This window comes from Lactuca sativa, chromosome 3 (assembly GCF_002870075.4).
Source record: "Lactuca sativa cultivar Salinas chromosome 3, Lsat_Salinas_v11, whole genome shotgun sequence".
Lineage (NCBI taxonomy): Eukaryota > Viridiplantae > Streptophyta > Magnoliopsida > Asterales > Asteraceae > Lactuca > Lactuca sativa.
Window position 1 is genome coordinate 231,025,993 of NC_056625.2, and position 12,113 is coordinate 231,038,105.

The 12,113-nt window shown below is 33.0% G+C and overlaps 1 long non-coding RNA gene across 1 annotated transcript; it reads right to left on the reverse strand.

Annotated features, from left to right (window-relative positions):
- Positions 1-2,510: 2,510 nt before the first annotated feature.
- On the reverse strand, positions 2,511-3,229 carry LOC122197097 (uncharacterized). The gene is made up of 2 exons (XR_006189881.1): positions 2,936-3,229; positions 2,511-2,788 (listed from the first exon to the last, which is right to left on the reverse strand). It is a non-coding gene; the product is annotated as an uncharacterized LOC122197097 (long non-coding RNA).
- Positions 3,230-12,113: the final 8,884 nt, after the last annotated feature.

A 12,113-nucleotide genomic window follows, 5' to 3' on the forward strand; every position in this document is an offset into this window, starting at 1 on the left:
TTAGCATTCTATTTATAGGTAGCTATTAGGATTCCAAATGGATAGAAACTCTACGATTTATCCTTACGTGATTCAAACCAACTATATTCCTATCAAAAGGATTCAAAAACCGTCCATATATGAGTCTCCGAAGACTTATAGAATGTTCCAATTAATCCTTATGATTAGTTAATATTCAATCCCTTTTAATTAATTAAATCCTTCAATTAATTTACCAAAATAATTTCTAATTGTGTTATCAATTCCTTAATAAATTAACACATTATAAACTCCATTTCCTTATGCTACTGGGTGATGACGCCAAACTAAAAGGACTCTGCTATTATTAGAAATATTACCAAAATAGTTAATGACCTTGGACACAATTTCCAATAGTCCCCTACTTGTACAAATCGTCAACTTTTTGCGACCAAATATTTCACTAACAATTAACAGAGAGTAGTCATCTATGCAACTTACAAACTCTAATTAGAATTCCTCCCTTTGACAAGTGATCAATTTATTACTTTGCTCTATATATCTCTATGAACATGAGTCATGGATAGGAGTCAATCTCATTGTTCAACATTTTTTCCCAATTAACGAATTCTAACATTACATCTGAAAACTAAATTGAACACATCAATTTAGTCAGGGCTCGGCCAAACACTTCAGATGTAAGCACCAAATCATCGAGGGCTCCATAGATATCGCTCTCTAGTTACGAGAAGGAACAAATAAACTTTGATTACATAGTTTTTTCCTGCTCATCTAATCATATATGGAAATACCATTTATGACTACCAGTTATAGATAACATTGGAGCACACCAATGCACAACAGATTTTGCAAACAAAATCCCATATATATCTAGGTTTGAAGAATAAAAGATATTGTCGCTTAGAGTTACTTATGACTATATACATGAAGTAATCTCTAAGTGCAAGTTGTTCTAATATGTATTTCAAGTACTCATGTAGTATTAGTGCAAACTTAATTGAAATGCCTAAAAACACTTTGGTCAATCAACCAATACTCATGACAATATTTAATACCAACATTCACTCCAAAGAATGTGACTGGTTATGGAGTTTTGAACATAATTAAATACTCTGGAAGTTGGTTTAAAATATGCAAAAGTGAAATACAATATTTGAAATAACAAGATTTTGATAGCAAACCAATACTCTTTATTAAGACTCTTCGAAATAAACATCAAAAACTGTTACAATTCATATTGTAAAATGTTTCAAACTAACAACTAACTAATAACTATTACATCAAATCACTATCTAGTCTCATGCCAATGGTCCTAGCTTGACCATCATGTTTCTCTTTTGATAATGTGTTTGTGAATGGATCAACAAGATTCTCCTAAGATGATACTCAACTCATGATGATGTCACCATCTTCTACACTGTAGGGTTTCAAAGCACTCCATGGATGATGACAATGAGCCCCTTGATGAAGTGTAGGTTAAAAGCCCAAGACTTGTCTTTTCCCTATAAATAGTCATGTATTATTCATAATTAGGGTTAAGAGTGAGGCAAAATGTAACCGCCACATGAGGTTTCTTATATAGTGTTAGATTATTTAGTCTATGCTGAAAGTGTAATTTATTCCTCATGATTTAAATAAATCGAGTGATCATTCGACATAATCTTCATATTTGTGTTTGTTCTTATTTTCCGCATCTTGTTCATCAAATCTCAATTAGGGTTTTATTCTCAACAAGTGGTATCAGAGCGGGTCTTTGAAGATCTATTGATTTTTGAAGTATCTATTCTTGATTTGATGATTTTCTATACATTTTATAGAAGATTGTTGATGTTTTAACGTCTTGGAATCAAAATTCTGTTCAAGCTACTGTTCATGATAATTTATGGTGTTCTTCAGCCGTTCATCCGGTATTATTTCAACCTGATTCATATCTCTGTTTCGTATATTTTGTTTGAATTTGATCAATTCTTTGATCCAATATCGATTTTATTGTTTTGATCGTTTGGCCCAATTGTTTTGATCCATATTTATTCCACCGATTTGTTTTTGTTATTGAGCCCATTATTTTCGCTACTGTTCACGGTTTGACCTTACCATGGATCTTGTTCTTTAAAATCGTTTACTGACTCATCTTGAATTTGTAATTGTCATTCCTTCAAATTCTTCTGTTCTTGAGTCCGATATCCATAAACAATACCATTCTTAGAATAGATTTCTATTTTGTTATTTGATTATGTTGTTTGAATCGATTTGCTCCATCTGTTCTTCTTCTCGATTACATTGTGAGGATTATTTTGAAGAAATCTCATTAAATGGTGTTTTGTTGATTCCTAATGAAGACCAGTCAAGAACAATTAATAATGATTCTGAATTTGATGTTTGATCTGAAATGGTTATGTGGAAATTAAACTTTGGTGTTTGTCGGCAATTGGATTTGAATGGTCAAACAAGAAAAGTCAAAATTGAAAATTATGGAGATTGAATTGATACTGTGATTTTTTTTGGGAATGGTGCTCTCATCTGCTAAGAAGTGAACGAAAGTAAACTATAGATTGCGATTGTTATGAACTGAAATACGAAGTCAGTTTGATTTGGAAAGATGGTAACGTAACTTTTAGCATCTGTTCTCGCAAATTCATCTCGCAATCAGGATCAGTGGTCTCTCAATCAAGATGATGTACAAAGATGTTGTTATGAGTGTGTGTATTGCAATCATGGTTTCTGTCGTACTCGGAAATTTGATGCGAACGGGTATTAATCGGGATGAACAATGGTCAAACTGAAAGTCAAATTGGTTTGAAGACATTACCTGCGAACGAATCGAATCTCAATTGGTATGCATAATGATCTAAATGAAAAGTCAAAATTGACTAAGAACTTTGGAACGAATGCCTCTCCTGTGAACATTATCGGATTCGGAATGTACTCCATTGGGAATGAAAGAAAGAACTCTTACCTGTGAATGTTAGTTTACTATGCTTCTCTTTGTTGTATAATCGACGAAATTGAGTTCGGTTGGTAGCTCTTGGAACGAAAGCACTTGGAACAAAAGTAATGGAACAAAAGGAGGATGAACCGAAAGCGAACATGTGCTCGGCCCGAACATGGTTTCGGTTCAATGAACCTGGAACGAACTGAGGTTCGGTTGCTTGTGCTTGAAACGAAAGTGACTCAGATTCGCGTCTTTATGATAGGAAACGATGGAATTGATTGGAATCGGTACTTTGGTTTTCATCTACGATTGGATTCGTTCCAGTTGTTCTTTTAATCACAGATAAAGTGGGGAAGAAAGCTTATGTTTCACTTATGGTCACTTCAACTTCAAAGATTTGACCATTCTGGTCCCTGAATTTTTCGTGACTTGGTTGTAATGGTCCATTTCCAGATTTTGTTTCAAATAAAGGGGTATATTTATGCTGAATTATCATTCCAGCCCCTGTCTTTCAGCAAGTGACAGTTTTGGCCCAATATTCAGAAAAGTTTACAACTTTGAGGGCCGGTGAACAGTTTTGAATTCTTTAACGCACATATTTTTTCCGTGAACAGAAAAATAAAGATTTCATCAAGTCTTGGCGGTTCGGAAAGTCGTTTTTTGTGATAACGTCAAATTTTTCATGACTTTTTTGGATTTTATACTTCATTGTGTATATCATTTTTTCGCGGGGGAGCTTAGTGATTTTTTATCCATTCAAGATCATTCTCATGACCATTTGAAGGCTTTATAATCATGTTTTTGATTATAAATCGAGGGAGAATTTGGTATGGCCATTTGAAATTGGATTTGTGACTTTTCAAAGTTGAAGATTTTTGATAAAGCTTGTGGTAGAATTATGAAGGTAGCTTTTACAGTGGAAGTTCTTTATCGAGCTCTGCTAAAGCTTTTACAGAGAAGTATCCTTTACAGCAGAAGTTCTTTATCGAGCTCTGCTAAGGACTTGTTATATCTCCGACTTCTAGTATTTTCTCAATCAAGTGGCATTACGAATCTTAAAGTTTGGGTTGTTACATGATATTTTTTGATGGCTTATATCATTAGCTTATTTGAAGATCATTGTGACTTGGAGGGGGAGCTCTTCAAAGACAAGAAGTGATTCGGTTTCTTTGTTCTGAAATGGGTTTTTATGGCGGACTTGGTTTTCATGATGATTTTTTTGGGATTACATTCGAAAATGAAGTTTAAAGACATTACTTCAGTGCTTGATTTATATATCCTAGAGCCCGTATTTGAAGACTATTGAAGAATCAAGATTCGTGGATTGCTTCATTTATTACTCGTTGCAAGATCTTTTTATTCGCTAGATGATTGTTTTGGAAGTTAAAGCATTGACATCCATTCCATACTTTGAGGGGGAGATTGTAGGGTTTCAAAGCACTCCATGGATGATGACAATGGGCCCCTTGATGAAGTGTAGGTTAAAAGGCCAAGACTTGTCTTTTCCCTATAAATAGTCATGTATTATTCATAATTAGGGTTAAGAGTGAGGCAAAATATAGCCGCTAGATGAGGTTTCTTATGTAGTGTTAAATTCTTTAGTCTATGCTGGAAGTGTAATTTATTCCTCATGATTTGAATAAATCGAGTGATCATTCGACGTAATCTTCATATTTGTGTTTGTTCTTATTCTGCGCATCTTGTTCATCAAATCTCAATTAGGGTTTTATTCTCAACAAGTATATTGGTAGTTACTTATATACAATACTACAATACATCGTTATTTTCCCATTGCATTCACATTATGATCTTCTCACATAAACGATAATGTAAACTATATTTTGGTAATGATAGTCATACTTGGGAAAGATACACACTTTTATAAACAAACAACATACAAAACATTCGGGCCTTGGTAGAAGGCTACTTTTTAGTAGAAAATATAGGATTTTCTAGGAGATACAAACATTTACTACAAACACGTACAAACATTTACATCGCACATTTTCAAACACTTTCATACAAACAATGAGACTAAAATACTTATGAACTCACCAACTTTAATGCTAATCTACTCTTTCAAAATAAATTGTATTCCCAGGTCACCAGTAGACAGGTACCGATGACCAGGTTTAGAGAAGACGGAGCTTTCAAGACTCGTCTTTATTTTGATTATTCATTTTTGGTGTCTTATAAACTATACACATAACACACTTGTATTAAATTATATTATTAATGCAATGGATGATGTTGTTTCTTGTTTACTATTATGCATTGTTGTGATACTATACATGACGTCCTCCGCCCCAGAACGTTTTCGCAGTTCGGTTTTGGGGTGTGACAGTTAGGCACTGTTTTGATGTAGAGGGGGCATGTGATCGCGTACGCCTCGAGGAAGCTGAAGCCTCATGAGGCGAACTATCCCACTCATGACCTGGAATTAGGGGCAGTGGTGTTTGCCCTTCAAATCTGGAGACATTATTTGTATGGAGTGCGGTGCACCATTTATACTAACCATAAGAGTTTGAAGTATTTAATGGATCAGCAGAACCTCAACATGTGACAGAGGAGGTGGTTGGATGTACTGAAAGATTATGACTGCGAGATCTTATACCATCTAGGGAAGGCCAACGTGGCGGCCGATGCTTTGAGCCGCAAGATAACAGGTTCTCCGATCGGGAACATGTGTTTGAGGATGAAGGTGGTCTCTCCACTGTTAGATATGATCAATAAGGCTCAAGTGGAGGGTTTGAAGAAAGAGAACTGGAAGACAGAGCGGATTCGGGGTCATTTTCCTTTATTTGTACGGGATGGTCGGGGACTCTTGACACAAAGTGGTCAGGTGTGGGTACCGGTGACTAGGGGAGCGAGAAAGAAGATATTGGAGGAGGCACATAATTCCAAGTTCTCTATACATCCGGGAGCTACAAAAATATATAGAGATCTGAGGTTGAGCTATTGGTGGCCCTGCATGAAGCGGGAGATTGTCTGGTTTGTGGAGCGGTGCTTGACCTGCAGGAAGGTCAAGGCCGAACATCAGCGGCCTCATGGCAAGGTTCAACCACTACCCGTTCCTATGTGGAAGTGGGAAGAGATCACCATGGACTTCATCACGAAGTTACCGAGGATAGCGAGGGGTGTGGATGTCATATGGGTTATTGTGGATATATTCACGAAGAGTGTTCACTTTATTTCGATCTCCGAGAGCATCTCCACTGAGAAATTAGCGAATATTTATGTGCGAGAGGTGGTGGTTAGGTATGGGGTGCCAATGTTGGTGGTCTCTGACCGGGATGTCCGATTCACATCCAGATTCTGGAGAAAGTTCCATGAGGAACTGGGCGCACAGTTACACTTTAGCACTGCATATTACCCCCATACAAACAGCCAGAGCAAGCGGAAGATCCATACGCTCGAGGATATGCTTCGGGCATACGTATTGGATTTTGGAGGGAGTTGGGATACGTACCTCCCACTAGCATAGTTTTCATATAACAATAGTTATCATGCTAGTATCGACCAACCCCTGTTCGAGATTGTTGTATGGTTGGAGGTGAATGACTCCCGTATGCTAGGGCGATGTAGGACATCGAGTCATGGGGAGCACCGAGGTGGTGCTCAAGACCACCGAGTTGATTCATCAGGTGAGCGGCAGGTTGCGAGTCACGCAGAGCCGTCAGAAAAGCTATGCTGACCGGCGCCGATCGGACCTCGAGTTCCAGGTGGGAGATTTTGTATTACTAAAAGTGTAGCCGTGGAAGGGCATCATTAGGTTTCGGAAGAGGGGCAAGTTGGGACCCGATTTATTGATATGTTCAGGATTTCTGCTCGAGTCGGCAAGGTTGCTTATCGACTGGACCTTCTAGATGAGCTGAGTCAGATCCATAACACCTTTCATGTGTCCCAGCTTTGGAAGTGTATCACTGACGAGGCTGCAATTATCTCCTTGGACGACATTCAGGTAGACGAGAGCCTGAATTACATCGAGAAGCCCATCGCAGTTCTGGATAGAAAGACTAAGGTCCTTCATAACAAGGAGGTGAAGCTAGTGAAAATGCAATGGCATCACCGAAGAGGCTCTGAATGGACATGGAAGCCAGAAGATGAGATGCGAGAGCATTACCCAAATATGTTTGTGTCTACGGACTTCCAGGACAAAGTCTAGTTCATGTGGGGGAGAGTTGTAACACTCCAAATCAGGTAAACCTTTTTAACCCTTTTAAATGATTTAGTTGGAAAAAATGGTCCCTTTTGTATGTTGGGTGTACCTAAGGGTGCGTTTAGCATACTATGGAGGAAGGATCGCGGAGGAGTGTTGCGTATGCGGGGCGTACATATAGGTATGTAGGGCGTATGCAACAAAGGACCAAAACCCTAATTTTCGGAGTTGACACCTATTTAAGCATCCTTAAGTCATTGGGACTAAACCCTAATCTACCTCTTGAGCCTCATTTTGGTACTCTAATATAAGCATGAGCTACCTGATGAATCAATTGAACAAATTATATTCAGTCGGTACTCTAATATAAGCCTGAGCTACCTGATTTGTATAAATCGTAGGAGGAAAACTGTAAGAACGTGGGAAGGAGATGGATGCATAGGAAGAACTAAATCAAACGTTGAGAAGAAATGAGGAGTTGCTTATCGACAATGGTGTCATGGGTTTTGTAGTTATCACATAAGAGTTGAGATAGGTGCAATTATAACATAGGGAAGAAGAAACAAATTATAGTTTAGGGTTTATGAAGCGTGGGAGTGGTGGAAAGGAGTTAAACAGTACCTGGAGGTGGAAGAGAAAACTATAAAAACCTATAAATAGGTAGGGGTGTTCGTTTGGATGGATCGGTTTGATCCGATCCAATCAAGTGAATCCAAATTGATTTCGGTTTTCAAAACATGGATCCGAATAGTCCAAACTAAATTCAAATCCGGTCCGATCCAATCCAATTACAATTCGGTTGCATCGGTTTTTATAATTCGGTTTTCAAAAACCGAGACATTTTAAAACGACATATAATTATAATATTACCCAACTTTACACAAGAAGCAAAAACAAATTATATAGTTGTGATTTGAAATTTATAAACAATAATAAGAAGATATATTATAGTTAAATATTTTATAGATATAAAACTTTCGAGAGAAAATACATATTAATGTTTTTTTTATCGGGTGAAACGGTTTAAACCTATTTGAAAAAATAAATTACAAAATTAATAAATAACTATAGATATATATTATAAATACATAAATAGTAAGTGTGTATTCGGTTTTTATGGATTATTCGGTTCTTATTTTATAAATCAAAACCAATCCGAAATCCAAAATAATAATTCGGTTTTGTTGAAAACCAATCCAAAAATCCAAATATCCGAACCAAATAGTCAAATCCAAATTGTCCAATTGGACAATTCGGTTTTATCCAAATAGTGAACAGCCCTATAAATAGGGAGGGGCTTAACACAATCACAATTGAAAGTTGAAAAAAAAAATCAACGGTTGAGTTTCATTAGGTGGTTTTTCACTGATTTCCCTTATTAATTTATATAAAGGAAAATGAACTTAAAAGGGTAATATATTTTTCGTTTTGTATACATTTAGTCATCGAATTGTTTTTTTTTCACATTTTCCCATTAAACTTGTTATCTTGTACACAATCAATCATTATGACCGGTTGGTGTGGGTTTAGTCGGGTTCTAATGTTCTTTGCAGCTCCAACGAGACTCCGATTATCTTCTCCAATGAGTCTCACATTCGACGACATTGCCAATGATCCTCACCTCCAGCGGCATCTCCAGTCACACTTCAGTTTTGGGTTGTTGTTGGAATCGAACACAAAATCATAACATGAGCTCATAAAACACACATCATATCTAGAATCATATTTTTGAGTTCTTGTGTTTCCAAAATGAAGTTGCTTGAGCATCTTTTAGAAGTTCTGATTGTGATTACATAGTTTTCAGCGTCGGAAAATCGAAAGCAAAAATGAGTTATTGAGTTCTTATCCAGATCTGCTATGGTTAGCCAAAAAATTGAGTTCTTAAGCTATGATTATTGTGTGTTCATGTTCAACTTAGGGTTTTCAAAATTTGAAGCTAGATTTGGAATCAAAATATAAACTTTAATCCCACATGCAAACAATTTCATTTTCATATGTGTTTTCGTTTTCAAGAACTCAACAGGTCCTGGAGCCGATTCCCCTTGTAACTACATACGAACTTTAATTAGATCCAAGTGATGAGTAGAACACCTTGCAACAATGGAAGTGATCCCACCTTCAACAAATCCCTTAGCACCCATTTCAATAATAATAATAATAATAATAATAATAATAATAATAATAATAATAATAATAATAATAAAGTAACTACTAGCAATACAAATCTAAATCAAAGAATCGAGATGGGAATGAAGCTGAAAAGCTATGGAGGAAGAATGATGAATGATGGATCTGTAAGACATAAAACTGAGATTGAGTTGGATGTAATTTATGGGTTTGGGAAGTGAAATTTATGATGGTTAGTTGCTTTTTTTTCAACAACTTACAAAAAAAAAAGATAATACAAGAATGACATTTGAAGAATTGCCGAAGAAGATGACATTAGACTCGCTCAAGAAGACGATCGAAGTTTCGTTAAAACCGTCAAGAACGCTGAAATCCAGTTAAACTCACACCAATTGTTCATAATGACTGATTATGTACAAAATAACTAATTTAACGGACCGAAAAAAAATTATTAATAACTTAATATATAAAAAAAAAAACAAAAGATACCGTGTCCTTTTAATTCATTTTTATATCTTTTTAATTCATTTTTTTTTATCATTGGTGCTAAAGCACGGTATTCCTTTATTGTTCCTTTTACAAACCATGGTCATTGTATTTAGACAAAATTTCACAATTGGTCCTTATGGTTTACAAAATATCGCATTTTGAGGACTTCCTAGCAAAAAGTCATGCGACTGGTCCCTGTGGTTTGTAAAATTACATGAAAGATCCTCCTGCCGTTAAATCTAACTTTTTTGTCGTTATATTTTTAGGGAAAAGACTATTTTGCCCTTGTACCAATATTGCAATACACTACAAATCTCAAGGACCATTCGTGTAATTTTCTAACTATGAAATTATATATATATATATATATATATATATATATATATATATATATATATATATATATATATATTATAAATTTCGCAATTTTGTATATATATAAATTATAAATATAAATTATATATATATATATATATATATATATATATATATATATATATAATTTCAACAATTTGATAATTTTTTATCTCTTTGACATTTTGTTTATTTACTTGAATCAAAATAAATAAAAACATTAAAAAACCATACATAACTAAAATTATAAACTTAAATTCGATAAACCATATCAAAACTTTTTTTTTCTAAATTATGAAATGAAACGCTAAGTTATTTTTTATTTTTTTTTTATTATTATTTTTTTTAACTTTATGTTGTTACAGTTTATTTTTTTTTTTTTACTTTGATGTTTGATAGTTAATATCGTTAGCAACTTTATGTTTGCATTTATCATTATCATTATTTCGCTTTTTGTTGTTTTATATATATATATATATATATATATATATATATATATATATATATATATATATATATATATATATATATATATTCATTATTCTTCTATTGTTTTTATTTATTTTGATTCAAGTAATGAAAAATAGAAAAAAAAAAAAAAAAACAAAAGCTCAAACACCAAAGTTGTAAAATACTCTAATATATTGATATATTTTACACATTTCATATTTTTTGGTTTTTTTTTGGCAATTTTCTTATTAATTTTTGTTATTTATAGTTATTGTAACTTTTTTTATTTTTATTTGTGTAAATAAAAAAGTTATGTTTATTTTCTTTATTTATATTTGTAAATATAACTATTTTATTTATGCGATGAAAATAAAAAAAAAATACAAAACCCATAAATAACCAAAATAAAAAAAATAAAAAATAAAAAAAAAACCAAAAAAAACTCAAACAACAAAATTGTAATACACTCTATTAATACATTTTACACTTTTTGGAAAAGGTAAAAAAAAGTTATCAAGTTGATGAAAAGTAAAACGAAACAACAAAAAAAGGAAATAATTAAAAAATAATATGAAAAAAATTAAAAAAATAATACAAATTTTTTTTTTGAAAAATACGAAAAAACCAAAAAAAGATGAAAATGTAAAATGTATTAATATATTAGAGTATATTAGAATTTGGTGCAAAATTTGGGTTTTTTATTTTTATCTTTCTATTTTTCATTACTTGAATCAAAATAAATAAAAGCAATAGAAGAATAATAAATAATTAAAATTATAACAAAAATAGAAAACAAAAGGTCAAATAATGATAATGATAAATGCAAACATAAATTTGCTAACGATATTAACTATTGAGCAGTAAAAACATTAACAGTAACGACATAAAATTAAAATAAAATAAAGTAAAATAAAAAATATTAACGCTTCAATTCACAAATAAGAAAAAAAAATTTAAAAAATAATTTTAACATGGTTTATCGAATTTAAGTTTATTTACTTGATTGAAAATAAATAAAAATATAACAAAAGTCATAAATTACTAAAACTATAAAATAAAAATAGAAAACAAAATGTCAAAGAGATAAAATAAAAGTTATCAAATTGTTGAAATTTTAGGAAAAAGACTAAATTACTAAAACTATAAAATAAAAATAGATAAAAAAAATCTGCCGTTAGATTTTTAGGAAAAAGACTATTTTGCCCTTGTACCAATATTGCAATACACTACAAACCTCAAGGACCATTCGTGTAATTTTCTATATATATATATATATATATATATATATATATATATATATATATATATATATATATATATATATATATATATATATATATATAGAAAATTACACGAATGGTCCTTGAGGTTTGTAGTGTATTGCAATATTGGTACAAGGGCAAAATAGTCTTTTTCCTAAAAATCTAACGGCAGAAAAGTTAGATTTAACGGCAGGAGGACCTTTCATGTAATTTTACATACCACAGGGACCAGTCGCGTGACTTTTTACTAGCAAGTCCTCAAAGTGCGATATTCTGTAAACCACAGGGACCAATTGTGAAATTTTGTCTGTATTTATTTGTTGTACCGTAGCTTTAACAAAAATATTTCAATAATCAAACA